Source organism: Monodelphis domestica, chromosome 1, assembly GCF_027887165.1.
Source record: "Monodelphis domestica isolate mMonDom1 chromosome 1, mMonDom1.pri, whole genome shotgun sequence".
Classification (NCBI taxonomy): domain Eukaryota; kingdom Metazoa; phylum Chordata; class Mammalia; order Didelphimorphia; family Didelphidae; genus Monodelphis; species Monodelphis domestica.
In genome coordinates, this window is record NC_077227.1 from 182,048,398 (window position 1) to 182,070,350 (window position 21,953).

At 35.4% G+C, this 21,953-nt stretch overlaps 2 long non-coding RNA genes across 2 annotated transcripts in view; one reads left to right on the top strand and one right to left on the bottom strand.

Moving 5' to 3' along the window:
• Positions 1 to 1,889: 1,889 nt before the first annotated feature.
• LOC103094178 (uncharacterized) overlaps positions 1,890 to 21,953 on the top strand; it is a 40,338-nt gene continuing 20,274 nt past the window's right edge. Inside the window, exons 1-2 of the long non-coding RNA XR_008914860.1 lie at positions 1,890 to 2,216; positions 20,632 to 20,721. This is a non-coding gene — a long non-coding RNA (uncharacterized LOC103094178). The remainder of the gene's footprint in view (positions 2,217 to 20,631; positions 20,722 to 21,953) is intronic.
• The window catches only part of LOC107650767 (uncharacterized), a 32,492-nt gene continuing 21,392 nt past the window's right edge, over positions 10,854 to 21,953 (bottom strand). Inside the window, exon 3 of the long non-coding RNA XR_001626755.2 lies at positions 10,854 to 11,875. This is a non-coding gene — a long non-coding RNA (uncharacterized LOC107650767). The remainder of the gene's footprint in view (positions 11,876 to 21,953) is intronic.

Here is a 21,953-nt window from a genome sequence, read left to right on the forward strand (position 1 = left end):
TGGGAAAGGGAGTTCCTGGGGAACAAATTTCTAATTATACAATATAATATTCTCAGGTTCTCTAAAAATGCAGTTTATTCACCATCACATCTCAACCATATTCTGTAAAATTCTGAATCAGAGATTTCCTGTGGCAGCACAGTGGAACAATGGACAGAATATTGGGTCTGGAGTTATGAAGTTAAGAAGTGTCATACAGGCTCAGGAATTCCCTAATTCACAGAAAATAATCAATTATAAATAATAATAAGCTAGCATTATATAGCAAAATAAGATCTGAAAGTATTTTACAAACATCTCATTTTGTCCATATAAACCTGGGAAGTAAATTCTTATTAACCTCATTTTATAGATAAATTAACACACAGAAAGGTTAGGTGTCTAAGGTCAGATTTGAACTGAAGACTTGTTGACTCCAAAAGCAATGCTCTACTGACCTCCCTAATTAGCTAAAAAAAGTTCTTGTCATATATCTTTCCTCCAATTCATAGCTAAACTCTGAAAAGTCAGCCTAGTTTCTTTCCTCCCATTTGCTTCTTACAAATCTGGCACAATTTATGTATAGCCTATCTTCTCAGGAATATTTCACATTTCTTGCCTTCATCTAGTTCCATTTCAAACAAACTGTTATATAGGTTATTTCCTAACTTTGGCACTCCTCCTATCTCTCTATTTTCTCACTCCTGCTTCACCTCCAGCTCTTACAGAAGAGGAATATCTGCATATTTGAACTTCAATTTTGTCAGGTGACAAATGACTGGATGCTAGGGCCAGGTCTGGGATCTGTTCCCACTACTACAGTTGCAGTGAGAGAATTAGCTTACAAGGAGGTCAGCTCCAAGTAAGAGAAAGATAGTGAGATAGAGATGGATAGAAAAGAAAAGCAGGAGCTGTGTGACTGAAAATGAGTGGATCAGAGAGAGACATACAGCACTATAACTGAGAGCTTTGGCTTCTATTTATTCAGTTTAGTCTTACATTTTATAATTTACTCAAGCAATAGAGGAAGAGTGACAGTTGATCTATTTTGAATAACTAGGGGTTTTCTGGAAATAATAGAAGGAAAGTCTGGATCATTTGGTCATGACATTACAAAGTCTTTTTTGTACTTCAAAATAAGGAATAGCTCAAGGTTTTATTATGACCGTTTGGGGAGAAAGTCTTCTTATCTGAGTTTCAGCCAACCAATGTTTTGCAGCTGCAAGATTTGACCTTGCCAGAAATTCCAGGCAAACTTACATGCATGTCTTTATGGCTGCTTTCCTCAGTGGGTCTAAATTGTCCTAGGTTCCTCCATATAATTTCATGAACATGTGTGCACCTTCATATATGTGCATATAAGCATGAACACATGACATGAAACATGTCTGTTAATATATATATGTATTTCAATGTGTCACATGTGGATTTCTGGAGTAAAAAATTCTGAATAAGGACTGCATTTCTGAATTTTTTTTTTCACTTTGAGCAAGTCATTTAACTTAAGACCTCAATTTCCTTTTCTGTAAAATGAGTTGTTGAGACTACAGGGTTTTAAGGATGGGATTTGTAATTTCATGGAGGAAACCGTCCATGAGAAAACTCTTATTTCTCAAAGCAGGTCACCAATTGCTCTGCAACCAAGTTTTAAACAGTAATAAGACAATAACTTCAGCAAAGTTGCAGGCTAAAAAATAAGCTTCAGAAATCAATTACAATTCCATATGGTAAATCCAAGTGGAAATAAAAAAAGAAATCATATTTCAAATAACAACAAAATGAAATATCTAAGGTGCGGTCTGCAAAAGCAAGAAAATACTTGCATAAATTCAATTAGAATATTCCTTAAAGAAATAAATAATGATTTAAATGGCTAGAAGACTACTCTATAGAAAAAAGGGAAGAATTATTCCAAATAACCTCCAATGATTGGGCAAGCCTAGCTGAAACAAGGCACCCTGAAGTTAAGACAGTCAATTTCCCAGAGCCTCAGAATTATGATCCTGTGTGGTATTTAGCACAAGGCTCTGTGTGGCAGCTGAATTTTAAGGACCTATCTCTTTCCTAATTAATGACTACTTAAATGGTTCTGTTTTTCCAAGTTGAATATAAATGGAGGTCCCACCAAGATTCTAAGTTCCAACTGCCAAAGCCACCTACTTGGCAGATTCTAGACATGTGGTGCCCATGGAAACCCCTTGAGTTCCAGTCCAGACTTAGCTTAGTGGGTTGGCTGGGTAAGTGAAAACTCTTGAACAATTAACTTGGGTCTCATGTATTTGGGGTAACGTGAACTAATCTCTAATCAAGGGTTAAATGGGTAAACACTGTTTCATGTGGGTCTCAGAAAGCCCCTTGCAGGAGACTGTTGCCAAGTATAAGGTACGTGGGGGATTTGGGGACTATAGATGTGTACATGGTGGGCAAAAGTTGTCTTAACTCTGACCCAACCATACTTTCTTTTTGGTCAAAATGGGGTTCTGTCCAACCTGACTGCAACCTCAATACTCAGGTATGTTTTTGGCTTTGGAGTCAAGGTTATTAAACCGAAGGGTTTAATCTAAGTTTTGTGTAACTAACTGCCTTGAATCAATTAAAACAGAGAAAGGTTCTTCCTGGCATGAAATGCTACAGCTTAAGCTTTTAAATGGTTGTAAATTTTTGTGAAAAAACTTTTCATAGAAGTTTGAGAACGTAAGTTCTGAGTTTCTGGATTTTGTCTATATTATATCCCTAATGTATTTCCTAGGGAAGACTTCTCTAATAGTAACCTTAAAAGATTGCAATGTTAGCTGATAATGTTTGCAGCTGTTACTAACTGCTGAGTCCTCCCAAAAGCTGAAAATATAGGAACTTGGGATCTGGATGTCAGAATCTCCAGCAGGAGAATAAGGAGGGTCCAGGATTCAGAACTTAGATTTTAGTCTTTTCCTTTACAATTTCAGTATGGCAAATGTGGAGAATATTGCATATCAACAGCAGTTAATTTTTATGATGCTAGTACTGAGATACATTTTTATTTTAGTTATCAACTCTTGATTTGAATGCTATCATTTCACATTTTTGTTAAGCTGTTCCTTATTATGTCTAGAGAGTAGGGCTTTTCTGATTAACATTCAGGTATTCTAAAATATAAGACACTTGATTTTATTTTGGTAAACGCACAGGCCTAACTGGTTTTTGCATTGTAAACAGACAAGAAAATATTTAAGAAAATGCTTTAATGGTAAAAGACCCTGAGCATTTTAATTAAACAACCAAATACTCTTAGAAGCATCTTCTGCCTTAGACCAAAAAAAGATGGTTAGTCTATAGCTGATGGAAATACAATTTTTGGAGCCACAGTTGAAATTAGAGTAAAAAAAGGTAAAGAAATGGGAATGAATAGCCATTGTAATTTATGTACTCTGTTCCAAGTTAAAGGTGATCTTAAGTTTTTCCTTAATAATCCTAAGTATTTGTGTTTGGTGAGAAATCCTCATGGATTCTACTTTTTGAGAAGAAAAAGCCATGCGCTGCAGTCTAATTTTTGGAGTTTTTTAGGTCAATTTCCAGGGGCTACTTACAAAGGATAAATTTCCAGGGGCTACTACAAAGGATACTAAAAAGATGCTCCCGGCCAAGGTGTTAGTCTTCTTGGGAAAGGATCTCTGATACAATGGGGAAGATTACCTAAGACAAAAAGGGTATTTAGCATTTGCTTAGCCCCACCTAATGGGGATCATCATTTACCTTAGGGTCCATTATTCAGTCTGAAACTGCTAGCCTAAGATCCCCTTCAGGGTGGATTCTCATCAGAACAGGGAACAAGTAAAGCTGAAGATCTGTTGGATCAGATCCTTGGAAGGAGAGTGTGATATACTGGGAGAGGCTTCTGGAGACTAGAAGAGTCACTGGGCTTTGGCTGGGGCTTAGTCCCCATCTGAAGTGGATTGTTAAAGTCTGAGATTCCCCTCAGGGGTGGATTCTTACAGGAACAGTGTCAAACCTGAGGCTTTCACCTTTAAGCTAAGTAAACTGGGGTTCATTAAATCTTTCTAGGCTCCAAGTTTGGGGGATTCTAGATTCCACATTGACACTATCCATTGTAAAGCATCAGCCACTCCCTGATAATCCTATCTTGGACTCCTCATTTCCTTAGGGCCATTGTAAAGCCAATCAATAATTCTTCTCTGTCCTGATTTCTCCAAATGGTATATAAGATCCCTACATTCTATTGTTCTTTAGAGAATCATCTAGCATGGTGATTCTCTCAGAGACACCGTCCCCAGAGCTCCCAGGATTTGCCTCTGTGTGTCAGTCGATTATTAAGGACCTGTGTATAATAAGAATTTTGCTCCCCAGGGATTCTCTCTCCCAGCATCCCAGTTACATATCTATATAACATACTAACAATAGGGAAGATAGAAGTTTTGTGTAGCTCTGCCCTCTCTCTTCTTGGAAATTTGGCTGTGGCAGTCGGGTGACTGCCATGCAAGAGAAGTTACTCACATGGTCATAATTAAGTTTTGTACTTTGTTCCTTTATTTCTTCTACTTCAAGTTATCATTAATAAATCTTATAAAATATAATACTTGGAGTTATTTGGAAATTAATTTAAATTTTACAACTGTCTCCTTCCTAATTAAAGATTTGGTTTTGCTGACTACTTTAGTGATTCTATGTTTTTCCAGGTTGACACTATTCAGAAAAGTTGAGTATAATATTTCAGGAGGAAAATGTATAATAAACAAAAGAGAAGACTTTCAAGGATAACTAATGAAAATACCAGACATGAACATAATATTTGACACACTAACAAAAAACTTAAGAGAAACAAAAGAAGGGGGGAAATGACAGGGGGAGGGAGGGGTAAAAAGAGTGAGCAATCTCAAATTTGACCTGAACTGGGGAAGAATTTATATAGTCACACAATTAGGCAGAGAAACTCATCTTATCCAACAGGAAAGTAAGAGGTTAAGAGAAAAGATGAGAGAGTAAAGAGAAGAAGGGTATATAAAAAAGGTGGTGGTCAGGAGTAAAACAAACTTTTGGGGAGAGAACAGGATTAAAAAGGGAAGGAAAAACAGAAGTGAATAGGATGGGGGAAAATACACAGCATGTGAATGAGATAAACTTTCCTATAAAATGGAAGAGGATAGTCCAGTGAATGTGACAATAAAATCCAATAATATGTTGTTTACAAAAGACACACTTGAAACAGAAAGAGACAAAGAGAACTAAAATTAGGTAGAGCTGAATCTATAATGTTAAAACTGATATAAAAAAAAAGCTGGGGTAGTAATTATACTCTCAAACAAATAGATATGATTAAAAAGATATACAGGGAAATCATATTTTGTTGAAAGGTATTAAATTTAATAAAATAAAATCAATACTCAATATGTATACACCAAATGGCATAGCATCCAAATTCTTGAAGGAAAAGGTAAATGAGTTACAGGAGAAAACAGCTAAGATGTTTAAAACAATGAAAATCTCCCTACCAAGTAGAATACTTAAATAACCCCATCTCAGAAAAATTAAACAAGGCATAAAATAGTTCCTTAAGGAAAAAACTCCAGGATCAGATGGATTTATAAATGAATGACCAAACATTTTAAGGAAAAATTAATTCTATTATTATAAGAACTGTTTGGGGAAAAAAATAGTCCTACCAAATTCCTTCTATGATATAAATATTGTTTTGATACTTAAACAAGGAAGAGCAAAAATAAAACTATAAACTAATTTCCTTGATAAATAGTGATTAAAAAGTTTTCGGGGGGGGGGGGGTGGGGGGGGCAGCTGGGTAGCTCAGTGGATTGAGAGTCAGTCCTAGAGATGGGAGGTCCTAGGTTCAAATCTGGCCTCAGACACTTCCCAGCTGTGTGACCCCGGGCAAGTTACTTAACCCCCATTGCCTAGCCCTTACCACTCTTCTGCCTTGGAGCCAATACCCAGTATTGACTCCAAGATGGAAGGTAAGGGTTTAAAAAAAAAAAGTTTTCAGTGAAATGTCAGCAAAAGAGATCATAGCATTATGTTAAAAATCATGTACTATAAGCAAATAGGATTTAAACCAGGAATGTAGAGCTGGTTAAAAAAAAAAACGCAAGCATATTTCATCACATCAATACAAAAACAACTAAAAGCACATAACTAAATAGATGCAGAAAAAAAACTTTCAAATAAATGCAATTCAAATTCCTATTAAAATGCCAAAAAAGTAAAGATATAAATGGAACTTTTCTTAAAATGGCAAGTGGTATCACTCTAAAACCAAGAGATAATGAAGATAAACCTAAAGGCCATCTAATAAAATAAGGTATGAAGCAAGGATATCTATTACCACCATTATTATTTGATATTGTACTAGAAATGCGATTGATAGCAATAAAATGACAAAAAGAAATTGAAGGAATAAGCATAACCAATAGGAAAAAAACTATAACTTTTTGCAGATGGCATACTTAGAGAACTCTAGAGAATTAACTAAAAAACTATTTGAAACAATTAGCAAATTTAGCAAAGTTACAGGATATAAAATAAACTCACACAAATCAATACCATTTCTATATATTACCAGCAAAACTCAACAATAGATATAGATAAATTCTTTTTAAAAACTGTAGACGGTATAAAATACTTGGGAGTCTACCGGTTAAGACACAAGAACTCTATGAACACAATTACAAAATATTCTACACAAAATTTAAATAAACAGAAAAATACTAAATGCTCTTGGGTAGGCCAAGCCAATTATAATAAAAATTGCAATACTACTTAAATTAATTAAATTATTCAGTACTTCACAATCAAACTAACAAAGAATTATTCTATAAAGGAAAAACAAAAGATCAAGAGTATCAAGAAAATCAATTTTAAAAAGGTGAAGGAAGCAGGCCTTGTAGTGCCAGATCTCAAATTATACTACAAAGTGGTGATCATGAAAACAATTTAGTACTTGATTAGAAATAGAATGACTGATTAATAGAATAGAGGAGGTACCCAATATAAGAAGCAACTGAGTAGAATAATCAAGTATATGATAAACCCAGAGATCCCAGCAACTGGGGGAAAAGCTATCTGACAAAAACTACTGGGAAAACTAGAAAGTAGATCAATATACACAATAATAATAGCAATAGCAACTCTACTAAAAACAATGATCATAGCAATTACAAAAGGCTCATAATAAAAAAAATACTATTTACCTCAAGATGGAGAAGTGATAAGGTTCAGACTAAATTAAAATATATTCTTTTCCTCCAATTTTCTGTTTTGATTTTTTGCCTGCAACATGGTTAATATGGAACTTATGCTTTGTATATGTATAATGGTTATCATTTTTCTTGACCTCTCAGTAAGTAGTGTAGGGGTTGGAAGAATGAAGAAAATTTGGAACCAAAAACAAATTAAAAAAATACAAATATAATCTACAAACAGAAACGAATGTCATTAGTCTTTTCCTGATAACTTCACTTACCTTTAAAAAGCTTTTGTTAAATGAGCTGTTTGTTAGTCTATTCACCTAAGATTTATTTTGCAGGATTGCTTGAAATAAATTTCTCTTCATTATAAAAGTCTATTTTTTTCATTGATAATAATGTACAGATTTATAGGATATATTAATTTGTTTGCATGTTGGATGTCTTTGCTTTTTGGAACACATTCCATTACCTTGTGTTATATCTCATAAATGCAGAATAATATTTTCTTGTTCAAATTGCCTTTCCTTCATATTTGAAGCGTTTTCCCCAGTTCCTTGAAAGATTAGTTGTTTTTCATCAAAATGTTTAAATATAAACATTATGAGCCTTTGAGTTCAGAATGTGGAGTTCTAAACATGTATCTTCTACTTATATTCTTAGTCAATGTTCTGCTGTCAATATTCAGCAGTTTTGAATAATGTTCTACTATTATTGAATGAGATTCAGACTTTCCTGAGGTGACAGTACCACTGCTACAAGATTTTAAAGTCAACATTATTTATTTTGTTTTCTATTTTGTAGAATCCATTTACTTCACTCAAAAAGGATTAATCTTTTCAGGTCATTCAGAGTTGGGAGAGCTCACTAAGTTCAGGGGGTCAAGCCATAAAACAAGGAATAAATCATTTAGGGACTTGGCCAAGGCACAAAACCAGACCAGAGTAGCGACAAAGTAAAGGCACGATCAATCCACATGTGCACAGAATGACTGACAGAGACTTGGAATATGGAGCTGTTAAGAGCTGCACTTAACATTATTAGTTAAGCTTGTAGTTCAGGGTGTTCAGGGTGTGTGGTTCAGGCAGCTCAAGCCCACATAGCAATCAAAGTAGATATTCCAGCAAACATCTCAGTGTAAATCTATTCTGCATCCTTCAAAGTTTCAAGAACCCAAAACACTACTCTAAGGTGAGAAGGCTCTATAAAAATTATCCAAACTAAACTAACTCTCAAGAAACCAAACTAAATATAACTAAATGCCAGTTTTAGTTTTAGTTTTAGACAGAGGAAAACAACTCAAGAATTGGTAGCAGTTGTCTGGCAAGAAGCTAGCCTCTGAATGAGCAAATCCAACTTGTTCTCTCCTTTCAGGAGACCAAAATTATGCTGTAATGTAGTATATGGGTTCCTAAAAAGCACTGAATTATTCAAAATCCCACAATAAAAACTATAGGGCTTATGAAGATAATGGATTTAGGGGCATAGTGCTCAAAAACTGCATCAGGGACATGATTTTAAAAATTAGTAACCTAATAAAAAAGATAACATAGTTTTACACATGCTAAATAATTAAGAATACATAAAAACAATAAATAGCAGTAGCATCCTCAGCCTGAGGGGGGGTTGCTTATTGTATACCCTGGTCCCATCAGGCCCAGGCTGACAAAAATCTTGAACAAGTTGGGCTTGGAGTCAGAGGCTAGGACAAGGGAGGGGAAAAGGGGGGGAAAGATTAGCCCATAGCACCTCCAGCATTAAAAAGTATACAATAAGTATGGCACTTTATCTTGACAAAAACCTGAAGTTTAGAAATGGGTAATGAAAGAATTGAAGCTCGAGTTATAGGGGAGTACTTTAATGTTCTTCATTCTCAGTGTTTCTCACAGCAGAAATTGTGCAGAAGCAAAAATGAGATACACATTATGCTCAAAATGTCCTTTAATTTATCAATCTCACTGGAACAAGTACGTTTTTGTCTCTGTCTCTATGATAAACTTTTGCTCTAAGGACATTTCTTTTCAAAGGAATTTATTATCTAATACTGATGCAAAACAATTTTAAAATTCTTCTTTGTCTCATTTATTAAATTCCATGTAGGCAACCAACTTTCTGTTTTGTCAGCATTAACTTACAACTGACTAGTGTCAATTACATTTTTATTTTTTAATATTATATATTTGTTTCTCCTGGGAAAATATCAGAAGGTATCCTAATATTCATACTAATATGTATTCAAAATAACACATTTCTTAGAGGCAGTTCATTGTTTAAGTGGCATTATTTCATTGCAGTTCTGTGAGTTTACTGTCTGCAAACTACTGAAAACTCTGATATGTTCTTGTTCTGACCCTGCAGATGATGCCTTAGGGAAGGCTTATTGTTCATTTCAGAGTAAGACCTCCAAGGCTCTTAGGTAGTCAACACATCTTCAGCCCTTGCTTTTAAAAAGCCCTTCAATAGAAAACCACAATGACACACAAAATGGCTGCTCAGGCAGCTGACTTGACCCTTCTAACAGTTGATCTCCTACCCTTATTTTTACTTGAGTTAGGATGTTTGATTGATCTTTATCTTTAGAGTAAAGGCAGGATGTGCTTAGCTTTCAGTGCTTAAGCACATGACTAGCACGTAGTAGGTGCTTCATAAATGTTGGCTGACTCAATTGTCTCAATAGGATCAATCCCTCCTTTTAAGGGTTGGGGAAAAACATTCACAAAGCTCTCTTTCTCCTAGATCTTGACATAACCACTACAACCAAATATTATGAAAATGTATATTCTCTGAGAAATCTTCAGAAAGCACTAGAAACACAGGAAAAAGACTAAGTTGGCTTCAGCTGCCAATTCTTGTGACTTTCACAAGTATATCAGATGCTACAGTCTAAGAAGTATTTAAAAACAAACTGGAGGCACATCCAGAGGAAAAATAAATGGTTAAAAGACTGGGGATAATGCAATATGACTACCAACTAAGGGCATTGGTAATACTTAGTTTGGAAAATTTCATAAGGAACCCAATAGCTGTATTTTAATACACGAAAAGCTGCTACGTTGATGAGGGATTAGTTATGCTTGGCCTTAGAGTAGAAAAGAAAAATTAAACAGCAATAAAATACTAATATTCAAAATGCACAGAAACTTGACAAATCAAATGCATTCATTAAAAACTAGTACACAAATTTTAAACTATATGAACAGTTTTCAAAAGACACATGAGCTCTAAACAGTGTTAATATTAACATTCTCTGGAGACAATGTCTTAATTTAGAAGTTATTATTAAATAATAAAAAGCAGTCCAGAGAAAGAAAAAGCCTCTAGACACATGTGGCTGGCCATTCCCTTAAGAAGACTCCTTTAAGCACCAGGCGGAGAGCCAGTAGCCAGGCCTATGTATACCTTCTCCTCTGGAATCCCCAGGAGGAAAAGTCCCTACTTCTTCTCTATATTCAAATTTATATTCTTCATGATGTCCTTTTCCAAAGCCCTTCTGACTGGAGGACTCTGACTACATTCTGGACAAGAGGAGGGTTTTCTAGATACCAGGAGTCATAAGACTTTTAGAATGGATTCAGAGTATACATGTCCACTCCTCTCTACCCCAACTCTCTTTTTTCTACCCACCAACTTAATTCCAAACAGAGGATGGCTTAAGTTAAAACTTATTTCAATCAGAGAATGGAGTAAGTTGTAATTTCAAACTTTATATTAAAATTCACCCCTTTTAAAATTCAAAGAAAATCTTTGAGGTAGCAAAGATAGGGGTACAGGTTAGTGTTAAATTTTCAAAACCAGTACATGAAAATTTGTTCAGAATTACTACTACTATGAAAAATAGAAATGAAAATAAACTGGAGTTACCTCTTCACACTCAGAAAATCAGCACACGCACATGCAAAAATGTGGTTTGTTTTGCTTTTAAATAGGAGGCATGGAATAATGGACAGAAAGCTGGCCTCAACACTAAAATACAAGTTTAAGTTTGGGCACTTTTGGGTATTTTGATCCTGGCCAATCATTTTACTTCTTAGTCCTTTAGGTAATTTTTTAAGAATACAAGTTGGAAAGAAGGTAAATTAATACATGCACACATAGAGAGAATCTTCTCAACCAGGAATTCCCCATACCAATAAAATCATAGCTGCAATATCTAAAGATAGACCCTATCCCCAGTCTTTAGAAAATCAGGAAATTCTGTTAAATAGGCTATGAATAGACAAGCTACTATCATACCTATGAAATGGCCCATCTCCTTGTCAGTATCTTGACACAGTCATAACAGTGATCCTAGAGATATAATTAACATCTTGTTGCAGTGATGGGCCAATCTACATCCTGTGACTGAAATTAGTATCAAACATAATCTGTACAGATGTTTGACTTCCTCTAGACAGTACCATCTCAAAGTTCTGCCTCAGGGATCAAAGATTATTTGCAAATATTTGCAAATATCAGAATCCTAATAGTGATTCCAAATAACCACTATAAATCCACAGCTCTGGCATGGGTGTAGTATGCACACCTGACCCATTTGTCTTCCTTTTAGTCAGTTCTGGAATTGGCAGATACTTGGGGATATTTTTGTAGTTTCAAGAATTTGAAGAGATTAAAAAGTAGGACAAGGGCAAATCTGTTATTGGCGTCTCTGGATCCTGATGGTTCCTCTGGGCAGACTGGGATGAAGTTTCCATTTTATGTGATGGTTTCTACAAAATCAATAAAAATATCATTAGCTATTTTCCTTAATCCTACTGTCTAATAACATCAAGGTCAAATATGGGGAGGTAGGACTCTGACATTGCTGCAGGTGCCAAACACTGTGACTAACATTCATCTTTCCTCAACTGAATTAGCAAAGGAGCAAGAGGTCTTACAAAAGAGAAGGGGAAAAGGGAGGTGCTAATCATCCCCTAATCCCTTCCTGTTTCATGCTTTGATATATTTCCTGTTTTGGGGGTATTTACTAGTTTATAATTTCCATGAGATAAGACATATTAAAACAATTATTGTTGGAAAAGAAAATATAAAATATCCATTATCAAAAACAAACACCTTGAAAACAGCAAAAGAGAAATAATTTAAGAATCACTGGACTACATGAAAATTGGGGCCAAAAAAAGAGCTTAGATACTCTATTTCAAGAAACTAGGAAAGAAAACTGCACAGATATGTTAGAACAAGAGGGCAAAGTAAATATATAAAGAATTCACTGGTCAAGTTCTGAAACCCAAAATGAAAACTTCTAGGACCAGCCAAATTTAATGCTTCTAGGTTTAAGAAGAAATATTTCAAACAGCTAGAAATGAAGACTTCAAATACTGAAACACCACATACAGGACCATACATAAGATTTTATATCTTCCAATACAAAGCAACAGGGAGCATAGAAAATAATATTCCAAAAGGAATATGACTATTCCAAATGAAAAATGAAAAAACATATAGCTGGGATACAAAAAAAGACAACAGGCAGTCCCTGCCCTGAAGAAGTTCACAATCTAAAAGAGACAACATGAAAAATAAATATATTAACAAAGTATATACACTATAGTAAGGCAATCCTTTTATACCTCCCTATTAACTCAATTCTCCTACTTATTGAAATAGTTTTTCCAGACTTTCCCTTGCTCTTGAAACCTCCCAGGGCTCTCCCTCTTAGTTAAAGAATCTGGCTTCAAATTTTACTAAAAAAAATTTAGTCCAATTGCTGAGATCTCCTTCTTTCCTGCTTCTCATCTCACAACACTTAGGTGCCTTCTTCCACCATTTCCTCTTCCACTCTTATCTCATGTGAAAGGAGGCCTTTCTCTTTACCAAGGCAAATCCTCTGCATGCCCAAATGATCCCATTTCATCCTTTTTCAAAAGACTGGGATAGAAAGGAGAAAAAAATTTTAATTTTTTTAAAACTTAAGAAAAAGACCAGCTGAGAGGCAGAGTCAAGATGGCGGCATAGAGGCAGCATAAGTTCAAACCTCTGAATGACCTTCCTTACCAATTACAAACTAAATACTCCTAGGTCACTGAAATTCAAACCTAACAACAAGACAGAACCAAGCAACCCTTCTGCTGGACTCAATTTAAAAGACTGCTGGCCTTTAATCCAATCAAAAGCTTCCAGAGGACAGAGAAGCTTAAGCTCCAACATGCCTCCCCCACAGACTACACCAAGAGATCTCCTGACAAAGCTCCAAGAGGGGAGACTAACAGAAAACCCCAAAATCAAAAATATGAGAGGAGAAAGAGCACAGAAAACTGTGGGGAATAAAGAAGGGATAAATATGAGCAAACAACAGAAAAAGAAAGAAAGAAATTGCAATCGACAGCTTCTATACAGGAAATGAACAAAGAGCAAATGGAACAGAGGAAGAGAGATCATCAAGCAATAAGTCAGAAATCCCAGCGAATTGGATACAGACTTTGGAAGAACTCAAAATGCAATTTAAAACAATTAAGAGAGGCTGAAGACAACTGGGAAAAGAACTTAAAAACTAAGATAAGTCATCTGGAAACAGAAAATAGTGTCATGAAAGCCAAAATCAATCAGCTTGAAAATGAGGCAAGGGAGACAAAAGACGAGGCAAAGAAGATGAAAGATGAGGCAAAGGAGAAGAGAGATGAGGTAAAGAGATTGAAAGATGACCTCCAAAAAAAATCAGACCAGAAGAAGAAGGATGACCAAAAAGCCAGGGATGAAATCCTCTCTTTAAGAACCAGAATACAACAACTAGAACTAAGTGCTCACAAGGCAGCAGGACACTATAAAACAAAACCAAAAGAATGAAAAAAAATTGAGGAAAATATGAAGGATCTCAACCACAAAACAGAGGATTTAGAAAATCGTTCCAGGAGAGACAACTTAAGAATCATTGGTCTACCAGAAGACCATGACAAAAGAAAAAGCCTGGACATAATACTACAGGAAATTATCCAAGAAAACTAACCCCATGTTCTAGAACAAGAGGGAAAAGTGGAGATTGATAGAATCCACAGATCACCTCCTGTACTTATTCCCCAACTGACAACACCCAGGAATGATATAGCCAAATTCAAGAACTATCAGACCAAGGAAAAAATATTACAAGCTTCCAAGAAGGAGTCATTCAGATACCATGGAACCACAGTGAAAACACAGAAAACACAGGATCTGGCTGCATTTCACGGAAGGACCAAAAGGCATTCTGGATGAAGGGATGAAAAGATATTCTGGAAAGCAAGGGAACTAGGACTACAATCAAGAATCAATTACCCAGAAAAACTGACTATATTCTTACAGGGGAAAGTATGATCATTCAACAAAATAGAAAAATCCCAAGAATTTGTAAAGATTAGACCTGAACAGAAAATTTGATGTGCAAGCACAAAACTCAAGAGAATCATCAAAGGTAATTGAAAAAGAGGGGAAAAAAGAAAAAACAAAACAAACAAAAGAAACAAAAATTTTTTAAGAGACCCAGTAAGTTAAAATGATATGTATCCCTATAAGAAAAGAGGTCATTAGTAACTCTTAAAAATTATTATTATCACCTGGGCAGCTAGAAGAATTACACTTAGAGGGAACAGTGACAAAGTGTATAGAATGAAATGACAAGACATAAATATGTATATAGATATATGTATGCATAAATACATATACATGTGTATATATATATATATATATATATATACAAGTAGAGTTAAAAAAAGAGGTTAATACTAAAAGAAATGGAAAAATAAACAAAAGGGGGTAAATTTATATGTCACAAAGAAGCTAATGGCAGGAGGGGGACAACATCAATACACTGGAAGGGTAAAGAGGTTGGAGATAGGAAATACAAAACTCTTATGTGCCTTGAAATTGACCCAAAGAGGGAAGAACTCACCCATAAAATGCAAGCGAATAGAAGAGTGGATTAGAATCCAGAACCCTACCATACACTGTCTACAAGAAACATACCTGAGGCAGGTAGATACTCACAAGGTCAGAATTAAAGGTTGGAGCAAGACCTATTGGGCCTCAACTGATAGAAAGAAGGCAGGAGATGCAATCATGATATCTTACAAAGACAAAGTAAAAACAGACATGATTAAAAGGGATAGGGAAGGTAAATACATCCTGATAAAAGGGAATATGGATAATGAGGAAAAATATCACTAGTCAACATATATGCAACAAATGGTACAGCATCAAATTTCTAAGGGAGAAACTAGAGGAGCTCAAGGATGAAATAGATGGAAAAACTATATTAGTGGGAGACCTGAACCTTCCTCTATCCAAACGAAATAAATCAAACCAAAAAATAAATAAGAAAGAGGTAAGAGAACTTAATGAAATATTGGAAAAATTAGAGTTATTAGATATATGGAGAAAAATAAATAGGGACAAAAAGGAATACACCTTCTCAGCAGCTCATGGTGCATTCACAAAAAATGACCATGTATTACGGCATAAAAACATTGCAAACAAGTGCAAAAGAGCAGAAATACTAAGTGCAACCTTCTCAGATCACAATGCAATGAAAATAATAATTAGTAATGGTACATGGAGAGGTAAAGAAAAAATTAATCATAAATTAAACTATATGATTCTCCAAAACCTGTTAGTTAAAGAACAAATCATAGAAACAATTAATTATTTCATTGAAGAAAATGACAATGATGATATATCCTTTCAAAACCTATAGGATGCAGCCAAAGCAGTTCTCAGGGGGAAATTTATATCCTTGAGTTAATATATTAACAAATTAGGGAGGTCAGAGGTCAATGAATTGGGCATGCAAATTAAAAAACTAGAAAGTAAACAAAGTAAAAATCCTCAGAAGAAGACTAAATTAGAGATCCTAAAAAATCAAAGGATAAAATAATAAAATTGAAAGTCAAAGGACTATTGATTTAATAAATAAGACTAGAAGCTGGTACTTTGAAAAAACAAATAAAATAGACAAAGTACTGGTCAGTCTAATTAAAAAAAGGAAAGAAGAAAACCAAATTTATAGTATCCAAGATGAAAAGGGAGACCTCACCTCCAATGTGTATTTTAATTGAGGAAATTAAAGCAAACATTAAAAATTATTATGCACAATTATATGGCAACAAATATAGCAATACAGGTGATATGGATGAATATTTACAAAAATATAAATTGCCTAGACTAACAGAGGAAGAAATCGATTACCCCATATCAGAAAAAGAAATTGAACAAGCCATCAAAGAACTCCCTGAGGAAAAAGTCCCCAGGTCCAGATAAATTCACAAATGAATTCTATGAAACATTCAAAGAACAATTAATCCCAATATTATACAAACTATTTGACAGAGTAAGCAAAGGAGTTCTACCAAATTCATTTTATGACACAAATATGGTACTGATAAGCCAGGTAGATCAAAAACAGAGAAAGAAAACTATAGACTAATCTCCTTAATGAATATAGATGCAAAAATCTTAAATAGGACACTAGCAAAAAGACTCCAGCAAGTCATCACGAGGGTTATTCACTATGACCAGGTAGGATTCATACCAGGAATGCAAAGAATGGTTCAATATTAGGAAAACCATCCACATAATTGACCATATTAATAAGCAAACTGACAAAAATCACATGATTATCTCAATAGATGCAGAAAAAGCCTTTGATAAAATACAACACCCATTCCTATTGAAAATACTAGAAAGTAGAGGAATAGAAGGGCCTTTTCTAAAAATAATAAACAGTATATATCTAAAACCATCAGCAAACATCATCTGCAATGGGGATAAACTAGAAGCCTTCCCAATAAGATCAGGAGTGAAACAAGGAAGCCCATTATCACCTCTATTATTTAACATTGTACTAGAAACACTAGCTGTAGAGATTAGAGAATACAAAGAAATTGAAGGTATTAAAATAGGCAGTGAGGAGACCAAGCTTTCACTCTTTGCAGATGTTATGATGGTATACTTAGACAGTCCTAGAGAATCGACCAAAAAGCTAGTGGAAATCATCAACAACTTTAGGAAAGTTGCAGAATTCAAAATAAACCCACATAAGTCATCAGCATATCTATATATCTCCAACACATCTCAGCAGTAGGATCTTAGACAATATAAAATACCTAGGAATCTATCTGCTGAGACAGAGACAGGAAGTATATGAACACAAGTACAAAACACTCTCAACAGAATTAAAACTAGATCTAAACAACTGGAAAAACATCAATTGCTCATGGGTAGGATGAGTTAACATAATAAAAATAACAATCCTACCTAAATTAATTTACTTATTTAGTGCCATACCCATTGAACTACAAAAAATTTTTTTTACTGAGTTAGAAAAAACCATAACAAAGTTCATTTGGAAGAACAAAAGATCAAGGATATCGAGGGAAATCATGAAAAAAAAAATGCGAAGGAAGGAGGACTTGCAGACCCAAATCTCAAACTATACTATAAAGCAGTAGTCATCAAAACAATTTGGTACTGGCTAAGACACAGAAAGGAGGATCAGTGGAATAAACTTGGGGTAAATGACCTCAGCAAGACTATGATAAGCCGAAAGATCCCAGTTTTGGGGACCAAAACCCACTATTTGATAAAAACTGCTGGGAAAATTGGAAGAGAGTATGGGAGAGGTTAGGTTTGGATCAACATCTCACACACTATACCAAGATAAACTCAGAATGGGTGAATGACCTGAATATAAAAGAAGGAAACTATAAGCAAATTAGGTGAACACAGAATAGTATAGATGTAAGATCTTTGGGAAAGAAAAGATTTTAAAACCAAGCAAGAGCTAGAAATAAAATCACAAAAAGTACAATCAATAATTTTGATTGCATCAAATAAAAAATATTTAGTACAAACAAAACTAATGCAACCAAATTTAGAAGGGAAGCAACAAATTGGGAAGCAATCTTCATTACAAAAACCTCTGACAAAGGTCTAATTACTCAAATTTATAAAGAGCTAAATCAGTTGTACAAAAAAATCAAGCCATTCTCCAATTGATAAATGGGCAAGGGACATGAATAGGCAATTTTCAGTTAAAGAAATCAAAACTATTAATAAGCACATGAAAAAGTGTTCTAAATCTCTTATAATCAGAGAAATGAAGATCAAATGATGTATCACCTCACATCTAGCAGATTGGCTAACATGATAGCAAAGGAAAATAATGAATGCTGGAGGGGAAGTGGCAAAGTTGGGACATTAATGCATTGCTGGTGGAGTTGTGAATTGATCCAACAATTCTGGAGGGCAATTTGGAACTATGCCCAAAGGACGATAAAAGACGGTCTGCCCTTTGATCCAGCCATAGCACTGCTGGGTTTGTACCCCAAAGAGATAATAAGGAAAAAGACATGTACAAGAATATTCATAGCTGCACTCTTTGTGGTGGCAAAAAATTAGAAAATGAGGGGATTCCCTTCAATTGGAGAATGGCTGAACAAATTGTGGTATATGTTGGTGATGGAATAGTATTGTGCTCAAAGGAATAATAAAGTGGAGGAATTTCATGGGAACTGGAACAACCTCCAGGAAGTGATGAAGAGTGAGAGGAGCAGAACCAGGAAAACATCATACACAGAGAATGATACACTGTGATACAATCGAATGTAATGGACTTCTCCATTAGTGGCAATGCAGTGATCCTGAACAACTTGGAAGAATCTACAAGAAAAGCCACTATCCACATTCAGAGGAAAAACTGTGGGAGTAGAAACACCAAAAAACAAAAGCAAAACCAAAAAAAACCTGCTTGAATACATGGGTCGAGTAGATATGGTTGGGGATGTTGACTCTAAATGAGCATTCTAGTGCACACATCAACAACACGGAAATGGTTTCTGATCAAGGACACAAGTAATACCCAATGAAATTATATGTTGGCTGTGGGAAGGGTGGGTGGAGGGGAAGAAGGGAAATGTGATTATTGTAAACAAGTATTAATGCTCTAAATTGACTAAATAAATTAATTCAAACTTTAAAAAAAGAGAGAATTTGTGAGAAGTTCTATCCTGAATTGTGAGTTGAATGGAAAAATGAAAAATGGGTAAAATTCAGAAGGCACCAATTTGGTTCTCTAAGGATAGAACTGATGTGGATGGGGTAAAAAAATACAAATTTCTGTGGTCCTCTGTAAATGTTGTGGATTTATTCCCTCCTCAACCAGGTACTGTGGTATATTTCCTCTTTCATTAAATTAATGTAACTCAGTGACCTTGAACAATTCTTAGTAGAACTGGGAACTGGGAAACAGAGTACTACTCTTTAGCTTTTAAATATTAACTATTTATTCCTCCTGCATACTCTCTTTTCCTTTAGCTTTTTTAATACTGCTCCATTCTGACTTTCCTGTTCTACTACTGATTCTATATTTCCTTTGTGGGACAAATATCTAAATCCTGAGCCATCATTCTATTTTGCAAGACTCTGTAGTAGGCTTTTTTGGTCCTTCTCTCTAAATAACAATAGTAATTAACATTATATAGTGCTTTACGATTTGCAAAGCACCTCAAATATGTTATCTCCTTTGACCTTACCAATAAATCTGTTGAGAAAGATGCTGTTATCCCTAAAAGAGGCAGCTAGGTGATATAGTATATAAAGCAATGGTCCTGAAGTCAGGAAGACTCAAGTTCAAATTTGGGCTCAGAGCTTTACTCACCATGAACACCTGGGCAAGTCACTTAATTTATCCTTCCTCCAAAACCCTACTTCTCCTCCTAACTTCCCTGGCAACATCCTCCTCCTCAACTCTCAGGTAAGAGGTCATCCTGGATCCTCACTCTCCCTATATCCAATCTGTGGTCAAGGCCTTTTGATTTTTTTCCTTTGCTAATATTCCATCCTCTCTTCTGTCGCTGCCACTACCCTAGAGTAGGTGCTCATCACTTGCCATTAACTGCAGGTGGATATGCCTGCCTCAAGGCATGGCCATTCTCTTAGATACTCAAGTTAGCATCATCAGTGTCATCCTTATCTCTCATCTCTCATTCACCAGATTCAACAAGTCTTCAAGTCCTAAAAAGGCTACTCAGCCTTCTCCCACCACCATCTCTTCCACAAACCTTCAGATCAGTAAGATGTCCTTCAATAAATAAGGGACGTCTTTTCCAAGAATTCTTTACAAACAAGGGGTCAAGGGAATTGGTTTGGGGCATTGGGGTCTCAGGAACCTCTAAAGATTTGCTTTTGGGTCTAGAAGGGAAAAGACAACAATAAGGAAATCCCTAGGGAAAATCCCACTCAAGGACAAAACAAGAGGGTGAGGGCAATTAAGATTTCAAGTATGTTTCCCAGGAGATTTGAGGTTTCAGAATAGCATAAATTGCTTAATGCCAAATTAAATACAAACCTACAGGCCTTGGGAACTGAAGTGATACATTTTTAAAAATAAATTCATCTCATTCCCTTCTTAGAAGAGTGAGAGAAAAAGACTGCTATATTACATATGCTCAATATTTTGGCTAACTCTTCTATACTGTTTTTATTATTTATTATGGAGGATAATTCTTGGACAGAGGATGGGGGATAGAGCATATTTGGAAATGAATATGTACTAACAAAAGACAGCAAGAAGAGATGAGACAAAACGGTAAGCAAAATAGAAAGCTAACCCTGAAGTCAGGTTCAAATCCCACATCTGACATATTGTCTATATGTGTGTTGGCAAACTTAAGGCATGTGTGCTGATGCATGTTGGAGGGGGCTACTCCCCTCCCCCCCTCCACATATGCCTGAGGACATTTCTCACATGATCTACCCCTCTGCTCAGCAGCCCAATGGGAGCTTTTCCTCCCACTCCTGTCTGGGGTAAGGCAGCAGGCTCACATTGTAACAATTAAAAGAGTGATTGGTATAAACTGTGACCATGGAAATATGGTTTCAAGATATTGTCTTGAGTTAAATCAAATATAAAGTGGTAACCAGGGAAAAATTCCCAAATATGAAATATACCCAAGTCAGCTGGGTTTTTATGGAGATTTTAATTAATAAAAATTAAGGAATTAATGAAAGAGAGAGTAAGAGGAAACAATGAGAAAAGGGCTAGGCTAGCCTAGGCCGGCCGAGGCCCTAAGAGAAAGATCAGTCAGTCTTTTATCAACTCACCACAAGATCCTTCCAAGCAAAACTCTAGTGTTCAGAGAAATCCAGCTACTCCAACTAGTTGGAGCTCCAATTCAGCTTTGGCAAACTGACTTTTCAGCCAGCCACACACCAGTTCTCTCAGAGAGAGTTCCTTTTAAAGAGAATTTTCTCCTATGTTACCTCCCCTAAGTTCTCACATCTACCAATCACAGTAGATGTTTTCCAAAGGACAGACCATTCTTAATACACACCTGAGTAGACTAAACGTTTGAGTAATTCACACTTGAGTAGACTAAAACTTCTGAGTAAGTTCACACCTCTTTGCCCCTTGCAAGTTTGCAAGTTGCTTGACCTTTTAGTGATGAATTTGACCTTCATAGGTACTTAGCACCTTTTTGTATTAGATCTAAAAATAGACTTAGCTTAAGGCTTTTGCTTCACTATAAGTATGAGTTAAGTACTTTTTCATTGTTCAGAAAAGAGTTTACAACTTTATCTTCCCCTAAACTATGCTTAAGTATGGGTGGAGTAGAGTTCTCACATTCCTGACTAAGTCCCTTTATTGTTTAAAATGGGGAATGGTCTTAACCAAGTGTTCTGAAGTAGGGTCTGAGAATTTTTAAGATTCACAACATGTAGTATGAGGGTTGTAGTTTGGATACTTGGTCTCTAAAAGGTTCACCATCACTGGTCTATATGACTATATACATATATGTACAAATTCAGAAAGATATATAG